Raw genomic sequence first — 11,427 nt, 5'->3', positions numbered from 1 at the left:
ATCTACTTGCAATTTACTGATCTAACTGTTCCTTTTCAAAATCCTTGTCTTTCTTTACCGGTGCTAATCCCTTTATAAGGGTAATCCTTCCCCCATTTAGCTCCTGGGAAATCCATTCTTTCAAAAGCAACTCAAAAGTCCCTTCCCCTGTGAAGGCTTCCCTAACTTGTCTCTCCCACACTGACTTTCACCCACAACCTCCTGTGGTCCCTGAGGACGCTGTAAATGCTTGAATATCGCGCAGCTCTGATTGCAGAATCATTTGCTTGTTTATTTATCTGCCTTCCACTTTACACCACAGTCATGTTATATCTATTTCTGTGTTTCAGCACTAAACATGGGGACTGACAAGCTGGAAGGCACTTTAAAAATAGTCCTTGAACATGGGGCTGGATGGCTCAGTCAGTGTCAGACTCTTGGTTTCAGCTCAGGTCATGATCTCACGGTTCATTAGTCAGGGCCCATGGAATCAGGCTCCATGCTGACAGTGCGGAACCTGCTTGGGATTCTTTCTCTCGCTCTCGCTCTCTCGCTGTCTCGCTCTCTGTCCCTCCCCCCCTCACACTGTCTCCGTCTCTCTCAAAATTAAATAAACTTTAAAAAAAAATTCCTTGAACAAATACACTCACACATGTGTCAATAATTATATATAGCTTCCATGACTATGCTAAGTAACCTGGGAGCATTGTACGATTAAAAAGGTACAAAACAGAAGTGAAAGTTGATCTTCTTTTGAATAAATATTACAACCATTCTAATGATTCATATAATGCGATACTATATTAACAGCACTTAAAAGGAAAAAACTAGAGCTACAAGTATTGATGGGTAAATATCTCAATGCTGAGCTAGAAAAGAACCTTGTAAAATGATATCTATGAGAGCATTTGTATAAATTTTGAAACATGAACAACAGTGTTCTGTATTACTTAGGTATAGTAATAATAACTGATTAACAGCATGCACAGGGGTGATAATCATTAATTCAAGGTCATGGTTACTTCTGAGACAAAAACCAGGAGAACAGAATCAGTGAGAGACTCTCCCGGCACTTTATCTGTATGCTTCAATTTGGCGGGTGGGCGGTGGGGTGTGGTAGGGGCGGGAATCTAAAGGAAATATGGCAAAATAAATAGACCTGACCTGATGGGTGGATGGGATCTGGTAATGTGTTTCTCTACAACACATTGAATGTTGGAAGTATTTTTAATAAAATATTCATGTATCATTACCTCTGCCAACTTGTGGAAGAGCTGGACTGCGGGCACACAGAACTGGTGGAAGAGGTAACCTAGTTCAGGTGAAAACCCTGAAAGTCACAAGGGTTTAAGGTGGAGGGCTGAAGTTGGAGGTGCGATGGGTTTCTTGAGGGAAGAGTGGTGGGGACCAAATGGGGCACCTATTTCACCCCTGAGCTTAAAGTTGCCTTAAAGAAAACATCCCAGTCCTGGGGACTCCGGGCATCTGATGGAACTTCAGGAGATGCCCCCACGTGCCCCTGTACCCAGTGCCGTCTGTCCATGCAGTGCCTTATGCAGCAGTAAAGGACTTGTTCTCTGGGTGGAAACAGCCCACATGGACCAGAACTGGGCAAGCAAGTGACACCTTTGCCTGAAGAAATCATCTCACCTTCTCCAGCTGAGAGGCAAGCAGGACCCCTGGCTCAAGAGCAAGACTCAGGTTGCAGGGCTCTCAGCCCTTCCAGATTCATCTGCACAGTAACGGAACTGCACTGACCAGTGAGACCTTGCGTTTTTCCTAGCTCTGGAACCACAAAATCTCTAGGTGTCCCTCCCACTCTTTCTCCTCCAAATCAAATGTGGGGGGTGGGGACAAGGGGTCCAAACTCACCTGAGATTTACTTATCTCTAGGTGTGAGGTATCCATTTTCATGGGGCTGGAGTCCCCCACCCTCTACAAAGACAAAGACAGAGACAGAGATGGAGAGAGGGAAGGAGAGAGGAAGGGAGGGTGGGAGGCAGGGAGAAAGGGGAAGGAAGGCAAGAGGGAGAGAATGGGGGGGCGGGGTGGAGGACGATAACAGGATATATTCACTTTTTCCCAGCACCCTGCTCCTCCTCTGGTCCCTAACCTTCACCCTGCCCCTTCTCCCTAACTTCCTTCTAGGAAGCCCCCAAGATGCCACTAAAAACATCTACAATCTCCAGCCCAATCCACTTGGTTGGCCCCCCAAGAAATGGAGACAATCTCTAGACCTTTTAATTTCTTTCAGGCTTAAATCTTTGTTTTATCTTCAAAAAGTACTTTTTAAAACATCTTATAATATTTTCACATTACAATCTGGTAATAATACCAGAACAAAAATGTAATATTCCCACTAAAATCACAAATTGGTGCTTACTTAACCAAACCTCCCTAGAATTCAATACTCAAATAAATATATGACTAAATGAAATTCAATAGAAAGATCTTCAGTTGATTTCACATCACAAATCAAAATACAATTTTTACAGCCACAGGTGACATTAGTTACTCCAAATCACAAATATGTCTATGTCCATAACATTTACTGAGCACATATTCCATGCCAGGATTTGTATGAATCTCTGCAGACAGTCTATGCTCTCCAGGATTTGCTGTCTATACATTATGAATGACTCATCTCAGCTTTGAAATGTATTTGACAGACCACATAGTATCATCTGAATTTACAAATGGAAATTAGCTATTGCTTTGATTGCATTGGGATGGATGGTACCATAATTATGTCTTTCACATTTTTGTTACGATTACTTTCCTGACCTGTACTGAACAGAGCCCACAGTCAGGAGATTAGCAGTGAATCCAGAACGTGCTTCAAATTGATTAAAGAAATGTAATTGCCACTTACAAGAAGGCAGAAGTCTTTGCAGCTACAAATATCAGTAAGTGTGTGGCCACCAATCACTTACCATTATCTAAATTATGAAGGTCATGGATAGGAAAATATGCAAGAATGGCAGAAACACTTGTTCTGCTGCAGATGTGGTAAAGCAGAGATCAAGTTAATAAACATATCTGGGAATGTAAGTATGAACCATTTCCTCCTGCTCAGAATTTTGTGGCTCTGGACTCAACAGCACATTACTGTCAAATATTGTCCAATAACCAGCAACTGAACGTTAATAACCAGCACCCTTGATTTAGAAATCCATGTGTGGATATAATTTATATAAAATGCAAAATTCCTCCAGATATCATGACCAGAGTCATGCATTGTATCATTGAAAACATTATTAGATGTCCAAAATGACAACACATTACTGTCTTATAACAGGAATATTCACCTCTTCTTTGGAAAGACCACCAAACCCAACAGAATTTTTCGGGAGAACCTTATACATCCCTTCTCATTTGATTGAAGAAAACCTTCTAAAATGTCCTGGTAGATGACTGTCTAATGTCTGCTTAAAGAGATCATGGTGGAGAACTCAGCATTTCAAAAGTAGCCTCGCTGCTCTTTCTCACACTACAGTCAATTGTTATGGTGAAATATTTGAAATTTAGAGCCAGAAAAACTTGCATATGAATCTCATGCTAGTGGTGTGACCTTAGACACAATTCTTAGCCTCCATATGTCTCAGGTCCCAATCTGTAAATGGGGATAATAGTACCATTTCAAAGAATTGCTATCAAGATTAAGTGGAGAAAGTATATAAAGCACTAAACAATTAATGATACCTAGTAAGTGTGTAATTGATACTCACTGATAATCCTAGTGTGTGTTTGGTCTTGTTCTTATGTTATGTGACTAGTCTGGGGCATTATCTCTGTTGACCACAGCTCCTTCTTGAAACTCTCTCTCTTGCCTTGTTTTCTGTAGGGGAGGAAAAATTTTTCCTTAACCCTCCTCAGGTTCTCAGCTAGGGCTCTGTGACAAGACAGATTAATAAGAGAAAGAGAGAAGCATAAAATTTTATTTAATGTAAGTTTCACATGGCACTGTGGAGGGGCTCATAGGGAACTGGAGACCCAAAGAAGTACCAAACCTAAATGCTTTATATATGAAATTGAACAAAGAGAGGCAATTGGGGAAAAGTAAACAAAGTATGCGGACAGACTAAAAGAAGATAAGCACTATTTTGACAAGATCTGTTTGTACAAAATTCTCTTGACCCTGACTACTATCTCTGATTCCTGGTATAGGGATAGCATCTTTCACATGGGAGTTATATCTCCCACTTTCAGGAATACAAGGAGAGGTCAGAGAGGTCTTCTTGCACATGTTTCAAGAGGCTTTAGCTCAAAAATATTCCTTATGCTAAAATGGCATATTTTGGGGTGGTCCTTTCTGCCAGCCTTCATGGCTCTCTCCTGGTTCCCCACCTATACTCTTGAGTCCTCTATCTCTCTCACTTGTTAGTTTCTCTTTCTCTGCCTCCTACGCAAATGTCAGAAAAATTGAACATGATAGAAATAAAAGATTTACAATATCTACCACTCCATCCCTGCTCCTGTAAGGGATGAGGATACTTATTTGCTGGGCCATCTCTTCTTTCTTCCTATTATATGCAGAAGCAAAGTAAGGGGTAAAGAAAATAAGTCTAAGGAATTCATATAGAACCACATTGATTTATAAGAAAAATAAATAAGAAAAAAAGTGGATGAAAGCCTTAAAGAGATCATTCACTAACTGACAAATTACTGAAGTTTGTGTAATCTTTAATTTCTTTAGTAATCAGAGAAACTCTTTAGTAATCAAGAAAATGCAAATCAAGATATGTATTGTGTATTTATTAATATTATACATAATGTATGTGTATACATATGTATGTGGTATGTGTATGTAATTTGAACATAAGCCAAGATAAAGTGAAAATACCGCTTCCATACTCCACTAGTGGGAGTGTAATTCTAGAAGAAAACTGAAGTGAATGTATGAAGAGCCTTAACACTAATAGTCTTATTCTGCCTATAATTTCATTTCTAGAAATCCATCCAGAAAATGTATACATAACAATATGAATTCAGTGTTGCATAAATATATCTTTGCAGCATTACTCATTATTGTGAAAATTGAAAATGACTTAAGCATCCAACAATAAGAGATTATGTATTCTCAAAGTGATGCATCCATAGATAATCATATATCTAATTAAGTATTATTATAAAGGAATCTGAAATAATACATAAAGATTATTCTCAAAATAGGATCAACTTTTTAAAAATGTCACCAAACCATATATCCCAAATGTATAAAAACTGCATATGTATATTCATATTTTTAAAGACCTGAACAAAACACCACAAATGTTAAGCAGTAATAGGAATCAAAGGAGGTTTGGGCTTATTCCTCCTTCTTTCTCTTTATACATTTCTTTATGATCCAGTTTTTACAGATGTGTGTACAATTCTAATAGAAGAATAAATGTGTTCCTTTTGTGCAAAGAGAGCCAAGTCCTTTCCCCAGAGCTCCTTGGTCCCCCACACCAGGCCTGTTAGCTCTGTGTTAACACCAGGTCCTGAAGAGGCTTCCCCATGTTACTCCCTCTGCCTTGTGAGAGCTAAAATGGTAAAATATTAATCAGGTGTTCTGCTTTTAGCACAAGAAAATTCTAAGCAGCTCTCCAAAGAGTTGAATTGTGTTATCACTGGTACATGTTGCTGTTTGGCCTGTTTTATAATCTGAGCAATGCACATGCAGGCTCCGCCGACTCTTCCCACAAGGATGTCCCTCTGCTTCTTTCGCCTTTCATCCTCACCCATCTCTCTCTACTGAGCTCCACTCTTGGATATGAATATTCACCTGAACACCTCCTTCACTCACTCCCTTGCCACACCACTTCACTGTTCTCTTGCCTGCTACTTTCGATTCATTCGCTTATTCAGTTATTGAGCTTTAAAACATTTGTTACTAGGGGATTTCATGTGCAAGGCACAAATACACACACACACACAAAAATTAAAACCCCCACTTCTTGCCTTAGAGCATACAGTCTGCTGGGAAGTCAAACAGACAAGCAAACAATCACAGTATTCTCACAAGTTTGCTTTGATGGAAGACTTGGGCACTTCAGGTTGAGCACGAAAGCCTTCCCTTAATGGGGAGTCAGGAAAAGCTCTGCAACTGAAGTCACATCTCAACTGAGTTAAAAAAAAAAAAAAAAAAAAAAAAAAAAAAAAAAAGAGTGCCAAAGGGAGATGATCTGTCTCCAAACAAAAGAAACAGTGTGTCTGAAAGCAAGTAGGTAGAGAAGTACAAGTGCAGGTGAGGGGAGGTGGGGGGTAAGAACCACTGGGAGGAAAGATTCGATGGCATCATCTTCTAGACCCTAATCCCACTGCATCTCACCAGTGGTCTGGGGTAACCAGAATGTGTCACTTGAAAGCTGGGCCATCCCAACACAAAAGAAATGAGGCCCCGCTGTAGAGAGCAGGTGGCCTCAAGTTCACTGCTCATACACAGCCTTGGATGTCCTGCTCCCGCTTACCCATCCACCTGCTTCATAATAATAACGTCCATATAATTATTTTCCATACTCCACTTCACCCTTCTCAATGTGCCATCTAAGCAAATGACCACTACCCCCAGTTTTCTTCTGTTCCAGTCCTGGAATATGCTCCTCGAAGTCCATTGACTCCATAATTTAATAATTTATAAGGCACCAGTTTTTAAATACTGGCTCCTTATTCCTAGCTGCAAAAGTTACCCATTATTTCTAAACTTTAATTTCTTCATGTGTACAATAGAGATGATAGCAATAGTACCTACTTTGGACGGGGGTGGGGGGGTTGCAAGATATTTTTATTTATTTTATTTATTTTTTAAGTGGTTTTTCAAGTTTATTTTTTTAATTGTTTTCTAATTTACATCCAAATTAGTTAGCATATAGTGCAACAATGATTTCAGGAGTAGATTCCTTAGTACCCCTAACCCATTTAGCCCATCCCACCTCCCACAAACCCTCCAGTAACCCTCTGTTTGTTCTCCATATTTATGAGTCTCTTATGCTTTGTCCCCCTCCCTGTTTTTATATATTTTTTTGTTTCCCTTCCCTTATGTTCATCTGTTTTGTCTCTTAAAGTCCTCATATGAGTAAAGTCATATGATATTTGTCTTTCTCTTACTAATGTCACTTAGCATAATACCCTCCAGTTCCATCCACGTAGTTGCAGATGGCAAGATTTCATTCTTTTTGATTGCCGAGTAATACTCCATTGTATATATAAACCACATCTTCTTCATCCATTCATCCATCGATGGACATTTGGGCTCTTTCCATACTTTGGCTACTGTTGATAGTGCTGCTGTAAACATTGGGGTGCGTGTGTCCCTTCAAAACAGCATACCTGTATCCCTTGGATAAATACCTAGTAGTGCAATTGCTGGGTCATAGGGTAGTTCTATTTTTAATTTTTTGAGGAACCTCTATACTGTTTTCCAGAGTGGCTGCACCAGCTTACATTCCCATATTGCAAGACATTTTTAAAAAAAAATAGTAGCAATGAGTAGAACTTAGTAAGTTCTGAATAAAAGTTAGCTATAACTGTTAATATTATAGTTATTATTATCACTACTCAACACCTTCTTCAGAAAAACTAACCTTCACAAATTATAACATTGGAAATATTGTAAAATCACGCTAGTCTGTTTCTGTTGTTAAAATTTTCTTTCACTTAGCTTCTCACGCACAACCCACCTAAGCCCAGTATCTTAAGTTTGCTCCACACCCCTGAGAACTATTGAGTTAATCCTTGATGCTACTGTCTTCCTCACACCATGTATGCTGTCCTCCATGTGTATGAGCTCATCTTAGGATTTCTCCTCGGTCTCAAGATTTAATCTAAAATTTTCTAGACTAGCAGTTCTGACAAATATGTGTATTGTCTATTTTCCAAATTTTGGACTTATACCTGTACCTTCCCAGAAAATAGATAAAATTTGGGGTTATAGATCATAGTTAAGCAATCAAACCAAATTAAACTAGACACTCTAAATTCTGGGGATGGTCTTGCTCTATATCAAATATCTGTTCATACCAAGAAAATAAAATAGAATAAGTGGAATGGATGCAATGTGGCCACTTGAATACTGCTGCTACCTACATGTTTTTCAATCAACAATGAGAACAATTCAATAATGTCTTAGAAAATCGAAAATAAGGTTAAATTTCTCTTGAATCTATCTACAGGGGTGCCTTTTCAAGTGATTTAAATGTTCTCATAGTCAGAACTCTTCTCTAAATTGGATAAGTTACCTACAATTGTTTATTTTCCAGATTTGTAGATAGGGATGGGAACCAAGATGATGACAAAACATGAAGATCTTTACAATACTATGTCTATTTCAGCCCTCAGAACATACCACCACTGTGTTTAGCAGCCAGATATCAAAAAGCAACATCTGATAGTTTTCTGTACTGAACAGGCAGATTACAGATTTGGTTATTGAACCAAAAATATTTGAACATAAATAGGTATTTTAAATTTGTACTTTTTACTCCTCCAATGCTCAGTCACTGGCAAAAATAAAAAAATAAATTAAATAGCTTTGGAGTCATATAGTCTTCATGAATTATGTAACCAAACTCAGTATAAGCTGTCTAGTTGAATGACTTAGGTGAGATAAATTAGGCAACCTACAAATAGATCCCTCTCCACTTAGCCAATTGACTGTATCTAATATATGAGAAGAAGGTAGTAATAATATTTTTATTTATAACTGAGAAAATGAATATTTAGCAGTCAATATTTTCATAACCTTTAAAACTTGGTTTCTAGAATGCAAGACCACTGGTCTTGTAGGACCTGGGTACCTCTCTAGCATATCACATGGGAGGATTCCTTAGAAAAGGCTACTGTGCAAATACATTTCAATGAATTAGTAAGGCTTTTATTATCATTAAAGACATACAAAAACTCAGAACATGAAGAATTAAAAATTGCCCTAGCCTGTTCAAAGAGCAGAAGGATGGGACACCTGGGTGGCTCAGTAGGTTAAGCATCTGACTTTGGCTCAGGTCACGATCTCGTGGTCCATGAGTTCAAGCCCCACGTCAGGCTCTGTGCTGACAGCTTGGAGCCTGGAGCCTGCTTTGGATTCTGTGTCTCCCTCTCTCTCTCTGCCTCTCTCTCACTTTCACTCTGTCTCTCTCTCTCAAGAATAAATGATAAAACATTTAAAAATTTTTCAAAGAGCAGTGGGAGATGGGGTGTAAGGAATAACTTTTAGGAAGTAGCTTAGATGAAAATGATCTATAGCCTAATGTGTCTCTCAATTAATATTCAAATGCTACCTTCAGACATCCATAAGCCTTGCCTGTATGACAGGGACCCAGTTCCTATGATTATATCTACCTAGTGGCCAGTTACTAAGATGCCTATTTTCTGACCACAGACACTGAGGCCATAGGACACCATAGGACACCATAGGACAGGGACCCTGTTCCTATGATTTTATCTACCTAGTGGCCAGTTACTAAGATGCCTATTTTCTGACCACAGACACTGAGGCTCTCTATCCTGCTCAGGAAACTTTCTGTCTTGCTTTGGGCTGTTCTCCCGGGCACGATGAGACTCCCTTCTGAGATTTTAAGGTCCTTATAATTCTGTTACAGTTCTGACTACTCTCACAGTACCCCTCCCCCCTTTCAGAGCAATAGCAGCAAGAATTTCAGGCAAACATGTTTCTTAAAAAAAAAAAAAAATACCCAGACTTTAGGAAGCAGTCCTTGAAAATTCAATGTATTTCAACGACAGCAAATGCTACAATCTGTTTATCTCTTGGTAGGAAAAGAATGGTATGGCTTGATAAATAGCCAGCACTTATATTTACATCAATTGTACCTTTCCAAATAATACTGCACTGTTGATGCCTAGGATAGGATTTATGCTAGAAATTCAATTTAGTGGCTGAAGTGAGGCAAGTATTTACAGTGTTTCACTGAAAGCCTCTTTCTCCAACCCTCCCCCATTGTCAGGTTTGTGGAAAGTACTAAAGATCGATGAGCCCTGGTATAAACCTGACTCATTCATTGATGGCCAATTGAAGACTATTCTGTGCACATTTAACTGGGATTGAGCTATTGAATGATACTTATTAATTTGTTCATTTATTCATTGCTTGCCTAATTAAAATTTACTAAATGCCTTCTCATTATATGAGTCACTTCCAACAAATATAGATATACATATAGAATAAAATGTAAAAAAAATTCTTGAAATTTGTTTGGACCATAAGACCTAATTTAATTCCTTGCCAAAACATTTTACTTACTATTTCATCAACACAGCCAAAAAGTTGAAACATCATCTGTGATCAAATAAATCACCTATGAAACTGGATTTTCGACTACAATTGCATGAAATAACCTCATTAAACCTCTAATGGATTTTTATGCATTATTCTATGAGAAGAACAGGCACACTGAGGTCTACTGCACTAACATATTCCAATATGTTCATGTTAGTGTTACTTTGTAAAAGATAAAATGGGTCTCAATATGAAGATAAAGAGAGCGTGAGGGACTCCATTGCCAGTAGTATGATAGTTAACACCACTGTCTCTAAAAACAACTAAAAAGACAGGATAAATTATTAAAGCTTCTTGGAAAATGTTTGAAATGGATAACAGAAATGGTAAGAAATATTCAGAGGCCAAACATTAAGTGGAAATAAGAATTCAGAGAGATGACTAAATTGCTAAAGCCAGATTTTTCCCAGGAGCATGTCAAAACTGGTGGATTTGAGTTTCATTTGCATGGCTCCCTGGGGCACTGGGTACAGAAGATAAAGTCAGGGCCATCCCAAGTCAGGGAATCTCATAGAAGACTCCATCAATGAAGCTGGCTATCCAGCAGCTACAATCACAGAGAAAGAATAAACTTGGCATAGACCCACATCTTCTTCATCCCAAAGATAGCAAGAAATCATTGCCTGTTGAATTTCAATGCTGCATGTCAGGAGGAAAATTCTTCTTTAAAAGTTCTTAACTATAAGTCAGCCTTCATGAGTTCCATAGCCCAAATTCATACTACCTGAATGGTCTGAAAAACTTCAGCAGAAAATTTAATGTAAAGTGCCTGGAAGTTGGCAGTTGTAAGTTAGGGTACTGGCTGTTCCAAAAAAGTGCCTAGAAAAATGCAAAGAACAGACTGATATAAAGTACCAAGAAAATTGAGTTCATAGTCAAAGAAACAGCACATAGAAAAATCAGACCCAAACAGATCAGATGTTGGAATTATCAAACACATAAAAAGCATAGCTAACTTTATCATATAGAGAGAAATATAAGAGATAAAAATAAAAGTAAAAAGCAAAAATTATTTTTAAATGGCCAAGAAGATTTGAAAAAACAAAACAGAACTTGTATCTATTTCTAAAAATGTTAATGATAAATAAATGTAGGAGGATTGATGGATGCCTGGGTGGCTCGGTCAGTTGAGCAACCAACTCTTGATATCAAGTCTGGTCATGATCTCAAGGTTC

This window comes from Neofelis nebulosa, chromosome 9 (assembly GCF_028018385.1).
Source record: "Neofelis nebulosa isolate mNeoNeb1 chromosome 9, mNeoNeb1.pri, whole genome shotgun sequence".
Classification (NCBI taxonomy): domain Eukaryota; kingdom Metazoa; phylum Chordata; class Mammalia; order Carnivora; family Felidae; genus Neofelis; species Neofelis nebulosa.
The sequence above is the reverse complement of the archived record's forward strand: the minus strand, read 5'-3'. Positions refer to the sequence as shown.